This window comes from Sphaerodactylus townsendi, linkage group LG02 (genome assembly GCF_021028975.2).
Source record: "Sphaerodactylus townsendi isolate TG3544 linkage group LG02, MPM_Stown_v2.3, whole genome shotgun sequence".
Classification (NCBI taxonomy): Eukaryota; Metazoa; Chordata; class Lepidosauria; order Squamata; family Sphaerodactylidae; genus Sphaerodactylus; species Sphaerodactylus townsendi.
Genome location: NC_059426.1, coordinates 51,635,643 through 51,659,271, shown reverse-complemented (window position 1 = coordinate 51,659,271; position 23,629 = coordinate 51,635,643). Strand labels below are relative to the sequence as shown.

Sequence of the window (23,629 nt, the reverse complement as noted above, 5' to 3'; positions counted from 1 at the left end):
TCTATCTTTATCTTATTCTATCTATAATTCTTTCTATTTTTTCATTATCGAAAAGTTCTTCCTTCTCCCATTTTTGTTTTAACATTCTCGTCATAAATTCCTTATCTTCCATCATATAGTTATATACTGATCCCAATATCTTTCCTTGTAATTTTTCATGACTTTTCAGCCATTGTGTCATAATCCCTTTCACATTTCCTACCATGCAGCTGGGCCCAGCCTGGCAGCTGGCAAAAGCACTGTAAAAAATTGGGCCTTGCTTTTCCTGGGAAAAGTTTGCCAAAGAGGGAAAGAACAAAATTTGGAGATGGGGCAGATAAAGATAGGTTCATTGGTGGGTGGAAAGAAGAGAAAGAAATAGGAAAAGGGGAGAGGCTATTGAAGTTTTCAGAGAAGGGAATGAGGAAGCAGTGGGGAGGGGATAATGGGATTCCCCTTGTAGGAATATATGTCTCTAAACGAACTCACTTTTATCTAATAGGGTAAACATGACTTTCCACTGACATTGCCATGAAAAAGGGTGTTCGTGAATTCCAGCCTGTTTTCTGACATCACCCAAACAATGGTGCAGGTGTCTGATAAGGATGTAGGAAATCCTGCAATCGCCTTACTGCTCAACTGATTTAAATTCATATGCACCCTATGAATATTTTTTGTGAAGTGCATTTTAGAGGTCAGATTTGAAATGGGACAGCACAAAAAAGTTAGTCTTTTTCTAGACAGGCCTGTCATAAGTCCCCAGGCGGGTCCTCCCCATGTCATACATTATAACACAGAGAAATGTTTCTAAAATATGTATGAAACAGGAAAAGTTTACCAATCTGTCTGCCTGCATTCTGTGACACACAGGGACTCTTACAAGCTGCCAATGGAATTGTTAGTCTACAAGCAGTTAAGTGTGAGACTATGATTTGTTGAATAACGCTATGCAATCATTCACTTTAATAATTTTGTTCGCTACTGAGAGTAGGAATGTTGATTTCTGGTTAACTCCTTTTGCAGTCTGGTCATTTCCTTGATGCAGCTGTAATAAAAGTATGGCCCCTTCCGCACACGCAAAATACTGTGTTTTCAAACCACTTTCACAACTGTTTGCAAGTGGATTTTGCCATTCCGCACAGCTTTAAAGAGCACTGAAAGCAGTTTGAAAGTGCATTATTCTGCATGTGCGGAATGAGCCTATGTGAATTGCATGCGTTATTGAACTTGTCAGGTATGCATGGGAAAGTGAAACCCCCAAAGACTGTTGAAGTTTCATTTAGAATAATGTTTGCAGTGATCATCTTCCATATTCACAATAAATAGAGAATTAACTGAAAGACTGCTCAGAGTGGCTTGCAGTTCTCAACCTTGGAATAGGATTTTTTTTGGGGGGGGGTGGTGGAATTGTGTACCTTCTTCCATTCCTGTTTGGGATCTAACAAAAAATTACTTCCTTGCATGCCATTTGACTTATGATCCTTGGGAAGTTGCCTACACAACATTAAACATGTGAAGGCCTGGGCCTTTTAATTCTTTTTAGGGAAAAACAGATTTTTTTTTCAAAAGACTTCCCTCTCCAATGTTCCTGATTGAAAAATCAGGGAAGCCCTTAAAAGAAATCAAATGTGAGAAAATTTATACCCACATTTAGGGTGAGCAAACTCTAGCATAACTTGCAGTGGTTTGCTTTCATTTTAATACCATTTGCATTTTTTATTGTATTTATACTTTTGAATTCAATAAGTATGCCATTTTCATAAGCTAGCAAATTGTTGCATTCTGTGTTGTTAAATCAGCAAAATAGTTTAGGTTTAATAGAATAGTAAGGGGTGTGTGTCAGTTTTTCTGGAGGGAAAAAACTGGAAAAATCAGGTTTTTTATAACTGGAATTTCTGGTGACTTTATATATGCCCAACATGACTTTAATAGGTTTGCTAAAAGTGAGGAGTCAACCAAGAAATTACTTCACAAAATTGGTTCAATCCCCTAAACATTGACTATTGGTTTGGTTCAAGTTCAAAACAATCTGGAAATTTTAAGCATAGTAAAGTGAAATACCCACTTCCAGTTCATTAACAAAAATCTGGAAGAGTAAAGAACTCATTTTTAGGTTAGCAGTAAGGTTTCTTTTGACTCCTTTGTTTCAAGTCGAACTCTTGCTCTTAGCCATTGGTATCCTTCAGAGTAGACTCTTGTGATTAATTGGTTGTAATAGAAATGTTGGTGATGTAAAGGGCCACTTTGGCTTCTTTTTTTTCATTTTCTCTTGGCTGTTTTGTTAAGCTTCAGTGCACTAGGATCATTTTTTTTGTGGCATATGTGCTACATCTGTGCCTATGGATTATGGAAGTCCGATGAAACTAGTCGCAATATTGCCTGGGAAGCTTGTTGTGGTATATTAACTTACAAAAAACCTATCTTCCTCCTTATATGGATGCTCATGTAAAGTTATAAATAGACAGTTTAAAATATGCCTGGTAAAAGGAGTTGTTTCTGATTATGGAAACAGAGAGGAAGACATAAAAGACTGTGATTTCACTACTTAGTGAAATTTCACAACAGATAGCAACAAACCTTTATCTATATAGAGTTTTTGTAGCCCTTTGCATAGAGGATGATTTGTATCAGTTTTGCTGAATATTTGAAGACAAGAAATAATGATGTGCCCCGACTCCCAGGCTCATTCCGCACATGCAGAATAATGCACTTTCAAGCTGCTTTCAATGCTCTTTGAAGCTGTGCGGAATGGCAAAATCCACTTGCAAACAGTTGTGAAAGTGGTTTGAAAACGTAGTATTTTGCATGTGCGGAAGGGGCCCCTGTTTTACAGCTAAGTCCAGATAGTGGAGTTGGCCAGGGACAGTACTGCTGCTGTGCTGCCCCACCACCTTCAGAGGGCTTTCCAGAGGCGTGGGGAGAAAACAGCAAAAATCCTCCCCACCTCTAGAAAGCACTTCATGGGGTCAAGGGTGGCGTAAGTCCAGGGCCAGGGCTGTGACTCAACTGACTGCAAACCCAGGGTGGCAGCCAACTAACGTCAGCTCTACTCTCTGGAACGCCCTATGCTGGCATCTGTTCTGGACACTGGTGCCGCTTCATCATAGCTAGAACCTCTGACTTTTGTGGCAGTGGGGCTGAAGGGAACCTGTCCCCCTCCCACTTATCTGGCTTTTCACTGATGCACTGGTGCATTTTTCTTTTCTTTTTTTCTGGATCCAAAGATAAATCTTTCCCAACCCCCTTATTGAGCTGTCCTTTCCAGATCAGTCTCTGACTGAACTTACTGCTTGCAAGGAAGGGCTCACACTGGCAGTGTTATTTCCTCTCTGATTTATCATTCCTCTACTTATGATTCTTTAGGTCTTCTCATAAATCCAAATATTTTAATGTAGGTGGGTTGTGCAGAAGAGGTGTTGTAGTTCTATATCTGTAGTGTGGAAGGCTTGGGTTTGGTGAAGAGAGGCTATTTCATCTTGTTCTGCTAAGTCGTGTCTCAGAAGGCTGCTACCTTTTCATCTCGTATTAAGACATATTTTATTACAGTAAGGATGGGAATAAAGTGTTCTTTTGAAATAGAAAGGTGCATAATTCTTGTCCTAACTTGTTAATTAGACAATTACTAGTATGCTGTGCACTCCATATCTTCTAAAGTTAGCATTGTAAGTAACTACAGATATGTATAGCTCCCACACACACACGCACACATACTGTATTCTAGCTGTGGTATGCATACATTTACAGGCTGAAAATATTTTCTCTAGAGGTAGTTTTTATTTGCAATAAGCAGCTGGGAAGATCCATCTCAAAAGTCCACTGTGGAGGGGGATGTGTGTTTTACATCAGAGGTGAATTCTGAATGCGTGAAGTTGCCCTATAGTGAGTCAGACCCTTGCTCTATCAAGGTCAGAATAATCTATTTTGGCTGATCAGAGCTCTCCACTGTCACTTACTGATACTTACTGTCCGGACGCGAGCCGCAACGTGGCGCCCAGTCTTGTTCGGCGGCCGCATGAGCCCACGGCCCCGTTCGCAGCTGGGGAAGAGGCGAAGCACTGCGGATCCGATCCGCCACCACCCCGCCCCGATGGGACGCCGCCACTCTGACACGGCAATTCTCCGACACCTGGACTGGGCACCGTGTCGATACATCGACCCACCAATACTTCAACCGGGCGATCCATCGACGCACGTGCGTCAGGCCGAGAGACTGCGAGGGTGGGGCTCTGAGCCTGTCCGGGCTCGCCCAGTCTCAGCTGAGCCTGATCAGGGGAGCCAATAGCTGGGACGAGGCAGGGAGATGAGGGGAGGAAGGGGATATAAGGGGGTGGGAAAGGATGCTCAGGAGCGTTGTCTGAGGGAAGAGGGTGGAGGAGAGAGTTGTGTGAAGGCAGGGAAAGAGAAGGGTGTAGCCCAGGAGGGCAGGGACTGGGAGAGTCTTGTATCCCAGCGGTGCTGGGGAACTCCTGCTAGAGCCCAACCCTGTGAGAGTGCAACAGGGGAGGAAGAGTGGGGAGCCCAGTAGGCGGACTAGCCCTCGCTTCGTGAGGCAACGGGGCAGGGGGAAAAGGGGCAGTAAAGGTGTCAGGGTACGCCTAGCGCTGAGGCACCCTGTGGAGGTTATTTAAGAGCTCAGCTGGGGAGGAAAACCCCCAGGTAAAGGGAGGAGGGACGGCACACTCGCCCCAGGGGGACGGGCGGTCAGGGGAGGCGCCACACTTAACTATATCTCTTATTGATACTTTTAGATGGAGTTGCTTCATCTTCTGTATGCAACATGGATATCCTTATTACTCAACCTGAATGAGTAATGCAGGTTGTGGAAAACTGGGGTGTACAGTCTTGAACAGGAGCAATAGAGAGGATTTATCTGCTTCTGAATAGCTATAACCAAACAATCTCCTTTAGAGAGAACAGATATTCCCACATAGCAACTAACTGTGCTATCTTAGTACAGGCTTCACTGATTCACAGACACATGAGGTAGATTAAATAAGCGAGTCAGGAACTAGAGGACAGGTGGGAGTTGCTTAGACTTTAACCGATAGCAACATAGATTGCTTTGGTCTAGAAATAAAGTGCTGTAACTCTGGCAGCTGCTAGTTTGAACCCTTTGTTAGCAGAATTGATCAGTCTTATCACAGTCTTCATTGGTGCCCATCAGTATAGTGATCAGAATGTTTGGGACCACTCAAGTTCTGTTGAGTGTCAGCCTTGGTGTTGGCAGCTGAGATCACCCTGACCCTTTTTGCTGGCTATTTTTAAATAATCCGTGTAATTCTGAAGAAGGGTAGGGTACTTGAAAACCATGTATCTGCAGTCCTTTGGTTCTCACTCAAATTACAGAACCTTGATGCTGATTCTTCAGTCAGTTGTGGCTGGCTTCCAATCTTCCTTTTTCCAAAGAACGTTGCTGAACCAGTAAGAACTCTTCTTTCACTGTTCTTCTCAAACAAGCATGAAATTTTTGTGCCCTTGCCCATCTGAATTTTGAAGACTAGAGGCAATGGAAAAACTAAATATAACCACTAAATACACTGCATACAAAATGCTTATTCATAAAGGTAAATAAACACACAAATAAATGGTTTTGAGAATCAATTATACAAGTGAAGTATAGCTGTGTATTAGTTGAAAATGGAACACTGAGAACTGAACACTGTTAGCTAAACCTCTTCCTACAATTTAAACAATTTGATATCCTCGTTAATAGTGACATGGTATACAGCATGAAATCTTTAGCCAATTAGCATAATCCTGGATGGGAATCCCCAGGAGTAGCATGGGAGGTTTGGAAGTCTCCTTCAGGAAGGGGAAATCTATAGAGAATGCTGGTTATTTTTAAAGAATTTAATATATCCACATTTCAATTAATGCCTCTCAGTTACAGATACATCATCGGACTTAAAAAATCATTTTAATATAATTTTGAGAGTGCCAGTATTGTAAGATACTATCTTATTTCATGGTACTTGCCGATTTCATGGAAACATGGAAACATGGAAACATGGAAACATGGCATCAAATATTTCACAATAATTGAAAAAATATCCAAAAAACGAAGAAAGCTGGTGACCATCAGCTGGAGCATTCCAGTGCTCTAACTAATGCAGAATTGATATTCAGGATTATATGGAAAATAACCTTGATGACTGGAGGGCACAATAAGTTATGTACTGAGCAAAATTATGCCGTCTCCTACTTTATTATTGCTGGAGGCTGTCAGTAACTGCTGCTATTTGATAAGTGTTGTCAGGCCTTTTTGGAGTCTGAAGGAGGATCTGTTGTCACCTAGCAAGTAAGGAAAGACTATGTTGTCTCCCTTCTGATGTGCTGCCTGTAGGATGTGTGCAATGGGATACCATGAAGGATCAGATGACAGGAAAATACAGCAACGTGGACATTTCTAATCTTTCCTGACCATGTTTCTGTAGGTTCTTAGATGCCTGAGCTGGTCCATTTGCATCTTTTTAACTGATATTCAGTTTTTTTGTTTCCCTGGTAGGCAGTGAGCAATCTCAGTCTTATCAGGCTGGGGTGAGGGTTAATATTTCTAAGAATGCAGAAAAGTGATAGTTGGTTTGTGAGTGACCCCATTTTGTTGCTCTGCTGGTAGGCACTCAGCCGTGGACTTTGATATTAAGGGCAGCAATATGGCTGCAATAGTGTATGAGGTATGTGTGTACATGTTTCCTTGTATAGATTTTCTTGGAAGAGGTTTGATTTGTGTAGATTTGAAGAATAGGTTGGTACAAGTGTGTACACAAGTTTTAATTTAGATTAGCCATATTAAAATGATTTAGATTATCCAGGTTAAAAATGTTATACTGGCTACTTAGATTTTACAGGCTGTGAAACCGCACTTCCATTACCTTGCTCAGAAGCTTTCAACAACAGCCTTCATTTCTTGAAATCTGAGCATGGGTGTTTGGGAAAATTGGAGTTTTTCTTCTACACAAACAAGGATTCTAAATTTCAGTTAAAGTTGTGAAGTGGAACTTGATTCATTGCTTCAGAGACCAGGAGTCTTTCAGCTGTGTTCTCTGTACATAGAGAGTTAGAGAGAAGAGCATGTGAGTATCAAGCCTGTCATCAGCAAATGAATAGAGCGGTATCTGGGAGCAGCTTTAGCCTGAATTCTGGTGAAAGGTTTAGTGGGCTTTGGGACTGGATCTTTCTTTCAGGAATAAAAAAACAACAACACTTTTTAAACGGAGTCCGTACTCTTGGTTGTCTATTAAAATGTTACAGTCCAGTTAGTTTTTGTCTCTTCTTGTAGTAAAGCATAATGAGAAATGGAATACTTAGCATTTGTGCAGTACATTTTGTATGTTCCATGTCCATTGTATCAATTAATACTACAACAGTCCTGTATGATTAGTTCGGACAGCAGGTATAAGATGGATCTGTGGCTGGCAGAATAGTGGATTTTCTATGGTCAGAGATCCATGTGTTTTGGTAATTGGCCATAATCTGTGGTCACCATAATTATCCCTCTGCCATAATCCTGAACTGGACCTGAACAAACCCTTCTCCTGAATGCCTCTGAGATGAATCTTGAGATCAGAGACCATTCCCATGCTCAGGTGGCGGAAACAACATTGATTGTAAAATGCTGTGCTTTTGACTTGGGATGTCATCAGATTTCTGATCCCTGTGAATTTGACTAAAAGAAAAAAAATCTGGTTTTAATTTTGCTTCTCCCTTGTGAGAACTGAATTTGTCATTTTATCTTTCATTGTTCCTAATTTTTTTGTAAAACAAATGTACTTTTTGCATTATTTGTGCATACATGGTTTGTTGCAGGTGCATACATACCAAATAAGAAATTAGGAGCATCTGCAGAAAACGGACAGAACCAAAAGGCTCACATTGGCATATATCAAAAGAAACAGTCCATTTGTCCATTTCTTCTTTAGGAGCATTTGGAATGCTTCTGAAAGGCAGCATGCATTTGGGGATTAATCTCTGCTTTTTTCTCAGCTCCATGCTTAGCAGAAAGGCAGAAGCAAGTCACGTTCGCTAGAGGGGTGTTACACAGGGCTGAGCTCTTCTGGGCAGGTCACAACGGCACAGGTTTATTTACTGTTTTTATTTAAACCATTTAAAGACTTTTCAGGTTCCTTTCAGGGTTCTGGTGAAAGCAAGACGAACCTTGTGTGCAGCTGGTTAAGTACAACAGCACAATATTGTAGCAATAGTAAATACTCAAGTAAAAGCTTTAAAAAAAAGCTATTGTGTTACTCATGGGCATTAAGGTAGTTGCAGGTTGAAGGCCGGTCATTTTAGAGATAGGCAAAGGATATCTGGTCTTTTCAAGGATAGAAAAGAAGAATCCAGCACCCACAGGAGTGCCTAGCTTTGCATTTGTATTCAAGAGCATTAGAAACAAGTGAAGTTTCTTGAGTCTTGATGGCACTTTGCACTACCATTAGAAGGTTAGAGTGAGTGAGTATCTTCCCAGTGCAACTTCATCATGTGGGTTTGATCAAATTCATGAGTCCGCTTTTTTGTAAAAGTTCATCTTTGATCCCTGTTTTGGACTGGGTGGGACTTCAGAGCAGGCAGAACCTTCTTAAAAAGTATCCAAGGTTCCTTTTTCTTAGCGATGGTATCTGAGCTTTTTATTCCTTAGCCATTATTGAGTGGGGATTTGTGAACCATAGATTCCGGTGTTGCCATGTCATAGGAACATTGCCATGGGTAGACAATATCTGGTGTCCTACTTAAGGACAATTCAATGCTTGCATTAGTGCTTGAGCCATGGTCTTCACAGCCTCATAGACTACTTCTCTGTAATATGACAGCTCATTAAGTAATCTGTATATCTGAGAAACTGGTTGGAGCTAGTGTTTTTACCCCCATTTTGGAATCTGAGCCTCCTTTGTGAATTTGTCACAGATGTGAATATTGAAATACAAATTGTCTGATGCATAGTTCTGAATTAGCTGCTGCAATTCATCAGATCTTTCTTTGGCTGTCTGGCGATCCAAAGTCTATGATAATATAGGTTATGGTGATTTTTTTGTCCTGGGAATAGAGAAATTGGCTTGGGTTTAATTTAAATGTGGTGGTGGCATGCAAGGACTACCTGTGCAACATCACTCAGCATCTTGTTAAAATGGCCCCTTAATTGGTGCACTTTCAATGCTAGAGTAGCAACACAATGCAGATCTCTCACAAGCTAAGGACCCGGTTTAAACAGGGCAGTATACACATGTGTTGATACATAGGTCTAGTTCCAAGCAGAAGGAAAACTAAAGGTCAAATAATGCACAACTCTAGATGAGCTGGTATTTGAAGGTTGGGGTGATGTTTTCCTACCATGCTGTTTTCCTGATTGAAGCTTCCTGCTTTGTTTGTTCATTTGATTTTTTGTTTTTGCCACCTGATCTAAAAAAAAAACAGTATAAATTTTGGTATCCACTTTTCCCCTGTAAATTTGAGGGACATCTCATTCCAAAATCTTGGGGCCTCATTTTCATTGTGTCAGAACTTAATAGTGCAGTATTGTAGCATGGAGTGGGTATGGAATGGGTTTGAATGAAAGTGCTTTTCTAAAAAAAAGAAAGAAAAAAGAAGGCTCAAATCCACTGTGCTGTATAGTTTAACTTTTTGATGTAGTAACTTGAGAATTTTATAATTTCCCTAAGAGTCAACTTATTAATAAATATTTATCCTTTTTTTTTTGCTAGATTGGCACTCAAGAGGCATTTTTGGGAAAAACACAAAGGAAATAGCATCCTCCCTTTTAAAGAAAGAGAAGCTGTATTAGCTTTTAGAACAACATTAATTCTTTTTTTCCTAGAAACATGGGCAGCACAATCCAGAGGGGGTGGCAAATCTCCCTCTGGAGGCAATGCAGCAGATTTGCCCTCTTGGGGGCACTTACACTGGTGGAGGGGCAAACCTGTTGCCACCCAGCCATAGTGAGGCCTTGGGATGCCCAGCTGCAGTACCCAGTTTCATGCCAGCATCCTGGGGGCATTCTTGGGGGTGGGGTGGGGTGGGGGGGTAGGGTCGACTTTAATTGGCCTCCAGAGCCCTCTCAGCTCCCATACACTGACAGGTGCTGCCCGTCGAGACTCAATTTTTGTGGTGTATCTCTGTTTTCTCTTTTGGGGAATTTTCAGGTAGGATCTTTAAAAATCTTTTTGGGCTTCCTGCTCTGCGGGAAAGCCCTTTGGAACGGCGCTCAAGGCGTTCAAACGGCGGCATCCCTGCCTGCCTGCCTGCTCTTGATTGAGTTGTAAATGACCTTCTAGTTCTGCTGGATCTCTCAGAAGACTTTGATACTATTGACCATAGCATTCTACTGAGTTGCCTCTCAATGTTGGGACTAAAGGGCACCAAGTTATGGTGTTTTGAGTACTATCTGGAGGAGTTGGTCTCAGAAGGTTATGTTCAGGGATGCCTGCTCTGCCCCGTGGCTCTAAAACTGTGGGTTTCTGTAGAATTTGTTATTATTCCCTATGCTATTTATTATCTATGTGAAGTTGCTGAGAGAAGTTGTTAGGAGGTTTGGGCTGCGGTGTCACCAGTATGCCGTTTGTACCCACTTCTACCTTTCCTTTTTCTACTTAGATCTCTACCGAATGTGCCACGTTGTTTCAGTGAAGAAAACCAGAGCTTATTGGTACAGTCCTGAGTAAAGAGGGCTTGTGGACTCAAGAACAGTTGTCCTGTATTTGACATCTTAGAAACAATGCTGTTGAACAGCCTTCTGCAAGGGTAAGTAGAAGGTCAATTGAGGTATTGAATGTCATTGAAATTAATATGGGAAACACGAAGTGAAGGAACAGGCAAATAAGAGCCATTATAAGTCTCGGGACTGTGCCTGTATTGAAAAAGCATTTCCAGACGTCTCCACTGTTTTTACAAAATACTGTTAGTAGAGTCGTTTACTAGGAAATACCCACCACTTCCAATTTCCACGTTATTTTCTGATTTCAGTCTTTATGGTGAAATTTATGAACATGCTCAAGTACAATCTGGTCAGTTTCTGTATTCTTGTAAGTTTCCATCGAGTCATCTGAACTGTGATACTAAACAAAATTTCTATCCAATCTTTCCATGTGAATGGTCTCAAGGAGGTTTACAACCAGTTTAATACATACAGAATAAAACGCACAAAAGTATTCATTTAAAAATCCACTCAAGCTGGGCTAAAAGACCTGGTATATGACATTACTTTGCATCTTTTCAAATGTTTAGAAGGCACCGTCTTCCCCTTCCTTCTATGAGGTGAATTCATCAACTGATCTACATGAAAAGCATTAGTGAAATAGAGGATTGTCCACAAAAAGAACTGTATGTGTCAGCAGTAATCTTAGATTTGAGTGTAGTAGCACCTTAGAGATCCACAAGAGTTTCATGGCTTTAGAGCATGTGTCAAACTCGCAGCCCTCCAGATGTCATGGACTACAGTTCCCATCATCCCCTGTCAGCATCATTCTGGCAGGGGATGATGGGAACTTTAGTCCATAACATCTGGAGGGCCACGAGTTTGACACCTGTGCTCTAGAGAGTCAAAGCTCCCTTCCTCAGACTTCATGGAATACGAATGGAGATCTGAGTCCTTTTATCAGAAGGTAGGAGGAGTATTGTAAAGAACACTTGTAAAGGATGCAACGGTACAATGTATATTGTAATCACCTTGATTAGAGCAGAGGAGAAATGCTTGGGAGCAGAACATTAGCATCTGTAATGAGATAAAAATCCTGTATCCCTATTCAGTGGAGGGGGGTGGGAAAGGATATTTTGAACTTGTGAATTAACTTGAGTTAATTCCTCCTACTTTCTGATTATGATAAAAGGACTCCGATTCCTACTTGTATTCTATGGTCCAACAAAAGGAGCTTTGCTGCCTAAACTCTTGGTTGGTCTCTAAGGTGCCACTGGCATCAAATCTAACAATCCTGCTGCCCAACATGACTACCCTCTGAAACTGTCAGTAAACTTTTATCTCCTGACAAGTAGAAGGAAGTGATTGGGTCCAGCTTGATGCGGATTTTTAATTCATACTGGAAGGAATTACATATGGATATGAATTCAGCAATTACATTGCTTGAAATGATTAGTTTCTCAGCCTTTCATAAGCCAAAACAAAGCAACAAATAAATTTAGGCAAAGCACTGAGAATTCTGTGTGGCTGTCTGTTGTTCAATACAGTGCCAAGTATACTGCTATAATGAGTTTTGCCTTGTGAGAATCTAGCAGGCTACCACCTTGACTGGATTGTCCCAAGATCACCTGATCTCATCAGATTTCAAAGCTAAGTAGGGTGCTTAGAATTTGGTTGTGAGACCACCTTTGAATGCGTCTTGCCTTGAAAACCTATGTCAGCTGTAGCTTGGCCATACACCCCCCCCCCCATCAGGAGCATATCGCCGTAGGGACTTGGGGACACCCATGTCCCAGGGTGCACACATGTCCCAGGGTGTCAAACGCCCCCCCCCCCCATGACCAAATGGTGCGTGCCCCAGCCTCATGCCACCAAGCCCTGCCTCCAGGAACTGGCCTACAAGGAACTGGCTTTCAATATCTTTCAAAAAGCCAGCTTTCAAAAGCTGGCCTGCACAGAGGCTGGGGCGCTCGGGAACAGGACCCTGCCTTTCCCACTCTTGGGGGTGGGGCTCAGGGGTGTGGCCTCCTGAGTCCCCCTGGTCTCAACGGAGGTAGGGGCAGGGCTTGGCGGCATGTCCCCAAACTACGCCCCTGAGCACAGGGGATGCAGAAGGGGGGGACACCCAGAGAAGGAGTTGTCTCCGGGTGCCATTTCCCCCCAATACGCTTCTGCTCCCCAAGCCCTGCTGGCCTGCATGGAGGCCAGGGGGGACTCAGCCTACATGGAGTCCTGGGGGCAGGACTTGGTGGTGGCGGTCCCGTCCACAAGTGCAGGGATGGGGGGCGCAGGGGAGTGCCCAGGAAAGGGGTTTTCTCCGGGTTCCATTTTTACCTGATATGACTCTGACCCCAACCCCTCAAACTGGTTACCAAATATTCAGTGGGTTGCATTTTTTTTGTCTGTGGGGATAAAATATTGCATAGCATTTGCGTCTCCTCTTCTATTCTAGTTTGTTCATTACTTGGGATTAGTATTGTTCTGAAATTATGGTGGAGTAAGATTTCTCACCTGCCCGTTCTCAACACTATAAGTTAAACACTTCTTTCAGAACACTCATCCCCTCCTGTCTCATAATGTTCCTGTTGTGGGCAGAGTTGGGGGGGGGGGGAAGTGATTGTAAGCCGTTTTGAAACTCCTTTTGGTAGTGAAGTGTTGGGTGTAAATATGAACTGTCCTTCTTTTATATTTTTTGTAGTTAGGATATGGCGGCTTTGTCCTAATTTGAGCTACAGAATGGATCTGTTACCTCCTTTTCAGTCAATAGCCAACTATGCATAGGTTAATATGTCAAAGCTGTTAAATCATTTCACTTGTACTGCATTACCCTCTTGGATGTTAATCATTCGTGTTAGTGAAAAGGACTGCAAGAGATGGATCTTCCTTTAAATAGGCTGCCAAGTATTTTTAACACTAACATTAAGTTTGGAAGTTATTTAGAGATTGAAGTGGGTGGCAAAGTTTGGAAGTGCAAATGAGCTCATCTCTGAAATAAGAAAAAGTGTTATAAAAGTTTTCGACTTTCCAAAACTAACAATGTGTAAGAACTGAAAAATGTCTAACCTAGTTTAGATTATGTCAAATCCTACTCGGTATGGAGAACTATCCTGCAGTTTAATTTTATTCAGAATATATTACAGGATTATCAATTCCCCACCCCAGCTATAGCACTGTTTCTCTTCTCCTGTATAATCATCAGGAGAGTTGTGCCAATTCCAGAGGGCCTGCAAGATGTGGCTGTTCCACCAGGCCTTTCTATCTAGCTAGTTTGGCCCCCGGGAGGGGGAAAGAATGAAAGGGGGAGGTGGAAAGGTTTCATTTTGTACCATCGTTTTTAACTTATGAATGGGCGCTAACACTGTATTTAATTGCTTTTAATCTGTTTTTATAGGAATATTGTATTTAAAGTTTTGTATATTGTTAAATTTTATGTTGTAAACTGCCCTGAGCCCTACAGGGAAAGGGCAGATATAAATAAAATAAAATAAAAAATCAGGTGGAACACCCTATATCAGTGGTGGCGAACCTTTGGCACTCCAGATGTTATGGACTACAGTTCCCATCAGCCCCTGCCACCATGGCCAATTGGCCATGCTGGAAGGGGCTGATGGGAATTGTAGTCCATAACATCTGGAGGGCCAAAGGTTCGCCACCACGGCCCTATACCATAATCTTCTAGGCAATGAGATTGTGTGATTCTTCCATTTGTAGTACACATATAAAGTAGTGACTGAAATAGCATTCAATAAGTTATCTCTGTTACTTTGTAAAATGGATTAGTGGCTTGTAATTGATCAGTATCAGGTCCGATTATTGAACTTCAGATTTTAAAGGTATTTCAGCTAACACCAGCATGTCAGAGCTTAGAAGCTAAGCAAGGTTGGCCATGGTTAGTATTTGGATGGTAGATTACTTAAAAAGACAACAGCTTTGCTATGTATTGTCGAAGGCTTTCACGGCTGGAATCACTGGGGTGCTGTGTGGTTTCCGGGCTGCATGGCTGTGTTCTAGCAGCATTCTCTCCTGACGTTTCGCCTGCATCTGTGGCTGGCATCTTCAGAGGATCCTCTGAAGATGCCAGCCACAGATGCAGGCAACACATCAGGAAAGTATGCTGGTAGAACACAGCCAAACAGCCCGGAAACCACACAGCACCCCAGCTTTGCTATAGTTTTCAGAGGTGAATTTGCCTTTTGTTTTAAGAGTTTTAGTACTATTTTGTCTTTTTTGTGTTTTTTCTGAGTCTGTAAGTAGTTAAAAGACAATAAAAATAATAAATATTGTTTACCTTGGATGAATGGAGGATTGTGTTCCCTTCCCCCTTGTCCAATTAATTTTTTTCCTGCTAGGAGCAAGAAAAATGTTAATAAGTCTTGAAGGGTATTTGTCCATCTGGAATTCCTAGTGTGCAGTCTTTTTAATTAGATCAGGTGGTTTTCAAGGCTCTATTAAGAATAATTTCCTTCAAACCTTTTTAATCTTTCAAATAATACCATCTGCCTTTGCCTTTCAGGAAACTGAATTGCTCTGTGAATGAACTGAGAAATGGAAATATTTATTCAATATTCTAAAGTTTTAAGCTCATCCTTAAGTCGCATAATATTTGCATTTAGCTAAATTTCGCACAACGTGGAGCTGTTGTTTTTTAGAATTCCACCATGACACCTAGCCCAACCTGTCATATGCATGTCTTTGTCCTTAACTTTTGTTTCCATGTTCCTCTTCCTTTAAACAGCACTGAGTGTTGTTTTTTTAAGAAAAAGACTTTCATTAATTTCTGAAATGTTGGAAAACATTTCTGCTACACAGAGTGAACACATTTAAGTTAAAAGACAGTTAATAGAAGAGTGTTCTGATCTCTGTGGCTTTCCCTTTTTGAAAAAAGAAAATGATAGTATGGAAAGGTTCTTCTGTAGTAATTCTGAGGTGAGATGACCATAAAAATGCCATTACTTACTGAGATATTATTGTAAATCAAAGCTCCCAAGACCTTTCTAAAATGGAGCAGCAGCATTTTCTAACACGCACATTTAGATGGTTGCTTTCTTATTCACTTCAGGCAATTTATGATTGACTTCAGTTGGATCAGTAGCAGTGGTGGGATTCAGCCTGTTCACACCAGTTCGGTAGATAATTTTTTGTCTAGTTCAGAGAACTGGTTGTAATCCCACCACAGAGTCCTTTGGAACCGGTTGTTAAATTATTTGAATCCTACCACTGATCAGTAGGTATAAACGTTTCTCCCTTCCAAGAATTTTACTTCTCAAGTGGCATTGGGATACTTGGCATTGGGATGACTTGGGATACTCTTCATAATGTTCATTAGAACTGAATCAAATCAAATAGAATGATTTATTATGGTCAAAGAGCAGCAAAATTAGACATGCAAATTAAACAGTTCTAAAAGTATGTTTACAATAAATGTATCATAAAACGTACAGCAAAAGTATAAAACTAGAGAATGTATACATGGAGTCAGCACTGTATCTCGGTAGACTCTGGCAGCTACACAGAATCTTGCAATTGTGTCCAAGGGATGTTCATTATACTTGTGGATGTGGTATAAGATCTAGCTCTATGTAAAACAGAGACGAGAAAAAGAGAGGCAGGAAGTGGAAGCATTGTTTTTCTGAATTTAGAAGCAAGGAGAAGTGAAAATGCAGTTGGTTGAAACTTAAATGCTGCTGTTGCCATGCTGATGCAAAATCTGTGGTTGGCAGTCTGCTTTCGGAGTCTGCTTGCTTCTAAGGTGATTTCCTTGTATGTTTCTCAAGTAGCTGTTAAGAAGAAGACCACACAAGTCTCTAGGGGTTTCTCCTTTCCAAAGGAGCTGAAATCCAGTTTCTTAAATTTCTGTCTACTGAGGGGGCGCATAAAAATATTGATCTGATGTTATAGTCCTGTTAAAGACTCCAGGGTTATTTTATATTACGCTACAATGAGGTTAGTAACTAGTAGCACATTGAAGTAAACATGAACAGGTCTGAAACTGGGCTGTAAAAGTGAAGTGAGGGAATATTTTTGCACTTGACAAGGAAGAACTAAACTGTGCTCTTTGCCTCTGGTGTGTGTGTATGGGGGAGGGGAATATTATCTCACAAACTGCTGTAAAGATTAAATGGATTGTGTAAATGTCCTGACAATATTAACGAAGGCCGTTTCCGCACGGCCCATTTATGACGGCCTGGGCGTTAAAAGCCCCAGGCCGCCGGTCTCGCATTGCTGCAGCGCAAGCAGCGCGCACCTGAATGCGCTTCCACTCCCCAGGGCTGGTTCAGGCCACCTAAACAACAACCCTTTAAAGGGTTGTTGTTGGGGAGCGCGTCTTCCGATGGCGCTGGTGCTTAACCGCCGCCCGGGACGCTAGCCTTCCCTCCTCCCACTTACATTGTCCTCCTGCATTAGCCTGCAAGAGCCCGCAGCCCACACTGTCCTCCAACCTCCAGGGGTCGGAGGGCAGCGTGAAGCTGCTACCGCGAGGCTACACGCAGGGAGTGACACCATGAGTGAGAGGGAGGAACAGGCTGCCCGCGCGGAGCCAGCCGTCTTCAGCCTCCGCTTCTCCCGTTCGCATGCTTGCATGCGAACGGGCTTGCGCCCCCACGCCGCCCGCACTCTTGGCGGCGTGGGGGCGCAAGGAGGCCATGCGGAAACGGCCGAAGGGTTCTGTTTTGAAATCCTTGTCAGTTCTCATGCAGCTATTTAGCTCTTGAGTAATCGCAGCATATCTGCCTGACTGAAGGATCCCTTTTTTGAGCTTATGAAAAATGGCTTCACCGGTGATAAGTTAAGGTTTCTGGATATTTCTGCATATTCAAGTGCTTTCAGGTTCAAGTTTGAATTACATTTCAGGCTTATGTGGTACAGCATGGTTTTCTGTTATGTCACCAGTAGTGGAATTGCTGAATGCTTTGGAGAGCTCTCTTCAGTAGTAAGTAGAGTTAAAATAGGGTCAATTCCCATACAGCTCTTGTTTAACTATAGTATATTCATCCCATCTGAAGAGTTATAATAAAAAGATACTTGCTGATACTTTTATTCCTTTGAAACTACCCATTTTACATGTTATATCAAGGCCATGTAATAGTAGGAGCCAAGTTAGAATTGTGGTGAACTGTAAATACAAATCTCAACTGTTTAAGTGAGAATGAGAACTTTGAAGGGAAGCAAGTATGCATCCACCATCTGGCTCACAGTAATTATATAAATTAAAGATGTGTTTCTATGGTCTGCTTTCAGGCAATTTATATTAACATAATGCATACTTGATCCTCCCAGGGAACATAATCTGACCTTATTCTGCAGGATGGTGTCATCACCGTATACAGTGCAACATAAGCCCTTTGTTAAACAAGAACCATAGGAAACTGTTCTGTTCCCCAGTAGTAAATATTACATAATAGTGTGCCAGGCTGAATAAGTGGGAGTCTTTAAAGTTCATTCCATATATTGGCTTCTCTTCATGGCTATTAGTGGAGCAACTTTCTGATTTTCTTTCCGGTTTATGTTCCCTTGTTCCGATTATGTTCCCTTGTTAGGATCATGGTTTTACTCATCCAGTTCTTCTGAAAGCTAAATTGACTTTCTGCTTGTCTTTGTGTAAGTGGTGATAAGTTTTCTTCGTATCTTTCTCTTGCAACTCATTTATGCCACTCTGTCTTTTTATCACATGATTAAAAATAGACTGGATCAGAAGGTGAAGAAAAGAATGCTTTCCTCTGGACGCAAGTGATGAAGCTATCTACAGCCTCTACAGAAAGTGCAGCTGAAGTTCCAAAGCAGAGTGTAGAGACATTCCTTATAAGGCCTAAAATCATCTTGACCTTCTCCTTTAGTCCTCTCTTCAGGCAGAGCCGGCGTCAGAGATATGCCACTTTTGTTGTGATCCCTATGAGGATTTTTGTAGGGAGTTGCTTCCCCCCCTTTTTTGGGGGGGAGGTTCCTGTACTATAGGAATGCCCTTTGGAGAGGGTGGGGTGGTGCTGGAGCAGCCCACCAGGCTACTCTGGATTGGGCTGTTAATTTCCTGTCAAACCTAAATTTCTCTTATTGACTTAACTGCCTTGTTTCTGTTGGCATATAAAATGTTACTGTTTGGCACATTTATGGAATTTAAAAGTATAAGTGGCTGTTTTCTATCAGAAAAACAAGTGTATCCAATATGTGAGAAATGGTTGCAGATTGCTGCCCCTTATACTACTGTAGCACATAGGTCTGAATTTTTGCCATCTGAGAGATAGGAAAAATGAAAGTTGAAGAAAGAAAATATTTTTTGTAGAAAATAAGTTCTGTGGAGACAAACTAAGTGCAGTAGTGATATAAAACACTGTTACAGTCACAATGTATGATCATATTTTAAATAATATTGATAGCACTAAACACATTATAAATTATTAGTGCCAAAAGTATTTAAATTTATACAAAAACTATTCTAGAAAATATTATATTCCCACAAAATACAAAAGGAATGATCTAATATTCTAATAGTTTAGTATGGGCCTTTCCACAGATAGCTATATTGGTGGGTCAGTCCCTCATTGACATAACAGATTTATGTCCTAATCAGGGGAAACCCTATATTCTTGCAGAAAAATCCAAAAACTATTTTAAAAAGGGAGGAACCCCAGAGATCAGTTAACTGTGCAAGCATAGAGAACTGTTCTCTCAATTCAGGGAGGGGCACCATTAGGAGAAAAACAAGAGTGGAGCCATCACTTCCCTTAAGAACATAAGAAAGAGCCTGTTGGATCAGACCAGAGTCCATCTAGTCCAGCACTTTGCTACTCGCAGTGGCCCAGCAGGTGCCTTTGGGAGCTCACATGCAGGATGTGAAAGCAATGGCCTGCTGCTGCTGCTGCTGCTCCTGAGCACCTGGTCTGCTAAGGCATTTGCAGTCTCAGATCAAGGAGGATCAAGATTGGTAGCCATAGATCGACTTCTCCTCTATAAATCTGTCCAATCTCTTTTTAAAGCCATCCAGGTTAGTGGCCATCCCCACCTCCTGTGGCAGCACATTCCCTTCTACCTCCTGGGTGGAGGACTGGGGAATCAAACCCAGTTCTCCAGATTAGAATCTACCTGCTCTTAACCACTACACCATGCTGACTCTCAGGAGCTGCTGCTGTCACAGTAAAACAGTGGTATGGGTAACTGGGCAAGCAGCCACGTGAACCTAGGGATAGCTGGGAAGATGAGCACTAAGGTAGCAAACTTGCCACTGATGGGATGCCTGACCAGGCAAGTAACTCAGTTTGCAAGAGAGTCACTACCATGATGGCAAACCAGTAGAATGGGTGGCTGGGAGAGTGGCCAGGTTGGCAGGGGAGGTATCACCACCACGGTAGCAAAGTGGCCAGGCGGGTCAGGGAGCTACTATGGCCACTGCAGTTGAGATGGCAAACCAGCAAGGTGGGTAGCTGGTCAAGACCACCACAGTAGCTAAGTGAGAGATGGGCTGGGTTGCCATACAAAGCTGTGTGGGTAGGGATAGAGCAAAGAAGGACTGGATAGGGAGAAAAGAAAGTATGAGGGTGAGTAAAGCAGTGAGGGAAGGGATTAGTAGGGTGTTGAGGATGGTGGTTAGGTAGATGGAACAGCAAGGTGTCAGGAAGGGGCAGAAAAAGGTAGTTGGGAGTATGGCAGGGGCCAGCCAGCATGGGACTTTCTTCCGTGAGTTCCTGCTTGTCAGTGTCTAATGCTGTAGGCTGTCTTTCATTAAAAAATTCATACTATACCATTTTGAGTTTAAAAAAAATTCCTTTCAACAGAAAGGCTTTTTTGGTATTTCTCCAAATCTCCCAATTTTCCACTGGGAAAAAATAAAAAAATATTCAGACTTTTTCATGCACAGTTTTCACGTGATGCACTTTGAGTGTCAAAAACCGTGCCTTGAGATGCATACAGATCAATATATCTTGAAAAATAATATATTTCCTAGGAGGTTTTTTTAGTTGCAGTGGTCCCTAAAACATCTAGATTTCTTCACTTGTACTGTATGCTTAAAAAAATGCAAAATGCAAAATGTTCTCAGTGTGTGGGCAATCGGGGTAGCTCTTCCTATGATCCGTTCTACAGCAGTAAAACCACAGCTACATGGCATAGCAAGAAGCTTTGGCCTGGATATGTATTGGAATGGGTGTCAGAACACAAATGCAAGCATGTGTCAATAATTTCCTTGTCTTGCTGCATTGCAAAAGTTGGCAATGAAACTGGTCTTGCAACAGGAAAGGATGAGAGTATTGCCAAGTTGCTTCAGCAGTGTAGAGAATCTCCACCCCACCTCCATGAGAACAGGGCTTGTTTATGGCATTATATTATTTCACATGTGTGATCCCTCATTAGCTGGATGTGTAGTGAAAGAAAATAGTGCTGGATAAGTAATTGCGTGGGGGGGGGGCGACGACAAGTTCTTATGACCAGTTATTTTTTTTAAAAGTGGTACTTTTGGAAGCTACTGCAATGGAATATCTTGTGTTCCCAAAAAATCCCCCTTTTGCCCTGAAGACTTTGCAAATGAAAATTCAGCATAATCTGTGCATGGCTAATTTATGTATTCGATTTCGAATACCTTTAATGGCATATAGATTGTTTAAGATTAGCTTAGCAAGATAATAACAGCCTTTACAACTTTACAATTTCTGACGAGTTAAAATAACACCATTTAAAAATTTAGCCACCGCTTCCAACAGCTCGTAGTTGTGGCTGTTTAAAAGATATATAACCTTCTGTTTATCTGTAATGCCTTCACTTCCATGCAGGAAGGGGATTATGTGCTTCTTCCTACCTATCTCATAAAAGGGGCAATCCAACAGCATATGAGATACTGTTTCCACAGAACCCATGCCACACGGGCATTTCCTTTCTTTATGTGGGATTCCAAGGTGGCGTCCAAGGGTTATTAATTTATGGGTTACTAGCGTATAATTGTGTTTGCACAGATATTTTCTGTTTTAAATAATGTGAGTCAAGATAAAATGATGCAATGACATTGTTTTAATAATACCGCTTTAAAATAGTTTGAATTGGTATATTTTCTTCTCTTATAGTTTGATTTAGCTCCTACAGTTCAGTGACTTCTGTTTTTAAACTATAGTTTAATCAGTTTAGTATTGGGGTCTTTTACTGCAAAACAAGGCAAGTTTATTAAAGCAAAATTCCTGAAGGACCAGTATCATAGTATCCACAGTACAGTGTCATATGTGCATCATGAGTTTGAATAAACAAAATGTATGTCAAACATGTGAATAGTTAAGATAGCAGAGCTTTTATAATTGGTATATTCTGAGTACTACAGCTAAACAATTGTACGATTGTCCTGATCCCACATGACTGTGTATGTTGACAGGATCAGCACCACCTTCTGACTTCCTTAAATGGACAGAAAAGCAAAATTGATGCCACAAAAGGAATTCAAATTTTTGTACAAAAAGAATTTCGAGATCTACAAGAATTTTGAGATCTCCACAGCCACATTCAACCGGTGAAAATCCATGCTTCTATGAAGACACTGTGGTGGATCCAACCAATGGATTTTGTTTATCCATTTATTATGGAGAATCAATGTTGGCATTTGATCAGATGTGCCAGACACACAAGCTTCTTTCTCTACCCCACTGTCCACCTAGAGGAATCTGCTGTGACCAAGCCCCATGCTATTGGGAATGCCATCATGCCCAGTAGATTCCTGAGCCATAAAGCTGTCCTCCACAGCAGGGCAAGTAGGCCAACTGCCTGGGAGTCTCAGGCAGGCTGGGAAGGAAGGAGGCAACCAAGTATGACATCAGCTGGCAGCACCAGCCATCACAAGCACAGCAATGATCAGAGGTATCAACCTGGCTGTGGAGAGGTGAGAGTTGGATATACCTATATTGTAACTGTAAATCTATTCTATTTTTATGACATCATTCCTTGGGGGGGGGGAATACATATTTCTTCCCTCCCCATTTTATCCTCAGAACAACCCTGTGAAGTAGGCTAGTCTGTGAGTATGTCTGACTCAAGATTGCTGAAAGTTTTATGGCTGAGTTGGTAATATTCAATAATGAATGTGCCATGAGTGACCAGGTAATCAGTAAAGAATCAAAATTAATTTAATCTTCATGGTATATTTGATAACTGTATGTGTCTTACATGTACTGCATGTTGTCTTGGGACTCTTTAGTTTGGAGAGGAGGCGGCTGAGGGGGTATATGATTGAGGTCTACAAAATTATGCATGGGGTAGAAAATGTTGACAGAGAGAAATTTTTCTCTCTTTCTCACAATACTAGAACCAGGGGGCATTAATTGAAAATGCTGGGGGGAAGAATTAGGACTAATAAAAGGAAACACTTCTTCACGCAACGTGTGATTGGTGTTTGGAATATGCTGCCACAGGAGGTGGTGATGGCCACTAACCTGGATAGCTTTAAAAAGGGCTTGGACAGATTTATGGAGGAAAAGTCAATCTATGGCTACCAATCTTGATCCTCCTTGATCTCAGATTGCAAATGCCTTAGCAGACCAGGTGCTCAGGAGCAGCAGAAGCAGCAGAAGGCCATTGCTTTCACATCCTGCATGTGAGCTCCCAAAGGCACCTGGTGGGCCACTGCGAGTAGCAGAATGCTGGACTAGATGGACTCTGGTCTGATCCAGCAGGCTACTTCTTATGTTCTTATGTTCTTATGTTGTCAAGACTCACTTGACCAGACAATAAGTAGACTTGTTTGAAACAAAGATCTCTATATTGAAGGCATAAGATAAATCAGGAACCACAGCAAGGAAAGTTCTGATTCCCAAATCAGACTTTCAGCAGTATATTTCACACTCCGTCCACCTCCCTCTCACAGTTGCAACAGCTGTGAGAACAGCGAGCACTCGGCCTTCAGAGGCCAGACACAGAGAGATAAGCACCTGTGAGAAGAATTCATGCAGACAGTTACTACCCATCCCCCCTGAAACACAGTGTTCACACGTGAAGGGACAGCAACTAAAGATCTTTCAGATTAAGTAGTTCATGGTGGCTTAGTTTAGACACTATGCAAAACAT

General features: G+C 41.8%; 1 protein-coding gene across 1 annotated transcript in view; it reads left to right on the top strand.

Annotated features, from left to right (window-relative positions):
* MGAT5 (alpha-1,6-mannosylglycoprotein 6-beta-N-acetylglucosaminyltransferase) overlaps nt 1-23,629 on the top strand; it is a 134,242-nt gene that overhangs the window by 8,377 nt on the left and 102,236 nt on the right. The window contains exon 2 of the mRNA XM_048483336.1: nt 10,564-10,710. The gene's annotated coding sequence lies outside the window, so the exon portion shown is untranslated. The remainder of the gene's footprint in view (nt 1-10,563; nt 10,711-23,629) is intronic.